Source organism: Benincasa hispida, chromosome 12 (assembly GCF_009727055.1).
Source record: "Benincasa hispida cultivar B227 chromosome 12, ASM972705v1, whole genome shotgun sequence".
Taxonomy (NCBI): Eukaryota; Viridiplantae; Streptophyta; class Magnoliopsida; order Cucurbitales; family Cucurbitaceae; genus Benincasa; species Benincasa hispida.
Window position 1 is genome coordinate 54,891,892 of NC_052360.1, and position 1,985 is coordinate 54,893,876.

Consider the following 1,985-nt stretch of genomic DNA (forward strand, 5'->3'; position numbering starts at 1 on the left):
GACTGTCCCTACAGCGCAGTAGATGTCAGGTCTAGTACATAACATTCGTACACCAAGTTGCCGATGGAAGATGCGTAGGGGACCCACATAATTTCCTCAACCTCTTGAGGTGTCTTAGGACACTGTTCCTTAGTCAATGTAAATCCATGCCGAAAAGGCAGTAGGCCCTTCTTGGAGTTCTACATAGAGTACTTGATCAACATCTTGTCAATGTACGATGCTTGAGACAGTGCTAGCATTTTGTTCTTTCGATCCCGAAAGATCTGAATCCCAAAAATAAACTAAGCCTCTCCCAAATCTTTCATTTGGAATTGGGTCGCTAACGAGTTCTTAACTGAAGTCAGTAAGCCTACGTCATTCCCAATGAATAGGATAGCGTCTACATACAATACTAGAAAAACTACTGAACTGTTGATGATATTCTTGTAGACACAAGGCTCATCAGCATTTTGGTCAAAGCCATAAGATTTGATTGTAGTATCAAACCTTTTGTTCTAAAATCGAGATGCCTGTTTCAGTCCATAAATGTACCGATTCAGCTTGCAAACCTTTTACTCTTGACCTTGGGCTATAAATCCCTCGGGTTGCACCATATAAATGGTTTCCTCAAGATTGCTGTTCAGAAAAGCAGTCTTGACATCTATTTGTCATATCTCATAGTCATAATATGAGACAATGAACAAGAGGATTCGAATAGACTTCAGCATGGCAACAGGCGAGAAAGTCTCCTCATAGTCAACGCTCTCTACTTGGGTATAACTCTTTACTAGTCTAGCCTTGAAGGTTTGCACTTTCCCATTAGTGCCCTGTTTCCTCTTGTAGATCTATTTACAACCTATAAGTTTAACTCCATCAGGTTGATCTATAAGATCCCAAACTGAGTTGAAGTACATAGATTCCATCTCGAGATCCATGGCTTTGACCCATTCATCTCTGTCAACATCCTCCATTGCCTTCTTGTAGGACAATGGATTCTCAACCTCGCCACCAGCTACCTTAGCTAGGATTTCAGTTAAACCCATATAGCGAACATGTGGGTTCGTAACCCTCCTACTACGTTGAGGTTCCCTCAACATTTGAGGTGGATTTGACCTACTAGATGAACTTGTTGGGAATGTCCTAGAACTCGCAGTTCATGTTAAACATTCTATTTATCAGTAATAATGACTTGTTGATTTTGCATCTTATTATGAAAATCCAATAAATGTATCTTTGGCTATAGTCTGAATACTGTAACTTTATGTAGTGACATAAATAGGATCAAGTTGACAGTAGCCTAAATGGTCTAATAAGTATATGGATGAAATTAGGTATCTTGTCCTGGTAACACTATTGGATGCGACCCACTGTGTAATTGTTACAAGAAGTTGTAAGGTGCTGCAAACGATGTGATCCACAAATCATTCATGTTGAATCATGTGAGTGGGGGCATCCTATGCAATGAGTTTGTATATAGACTGGACCACGAAATTAGTCACTTTTATTTATAACGACCGTTTACTGTTAAAACTAACTATTTCATTTATTAAATAACCTAGGTTAACTCGATCTTAATTCTGAGCTAGCTATGAACTTCTGTTTGTTCGGGATTATCCTTTGATCTACAAATGGTGAGAGTAGTCCAACAGCATTGCTCAATAAGCTTACAATTTTGGGGATAAGACCAGATGAATAGCTGGAGACATAGCTTTGCAAGATGGAATTCACTCCTACTCTATTTAAGGTTAGCAGATAGGTTGTTCTCTTAAGTAATGATTACAGGTCTTGAAAAATCGGGGCCCCACCTTCTCATGATAGAGAAAGGATTTTATTCATAGAGAATATGAATCAGAATTGTTCATTAGAGGGTCAGTATGAACTTAAGGAACAAAATGTATTCACAGGGGTAAAACGATATTTTTGACCCAGCTGTGATTACGAACAACCTGTGAAGGATTGACTTACTAATTATGGTTATTAAGTGGACATAATATATCTACAGTGAG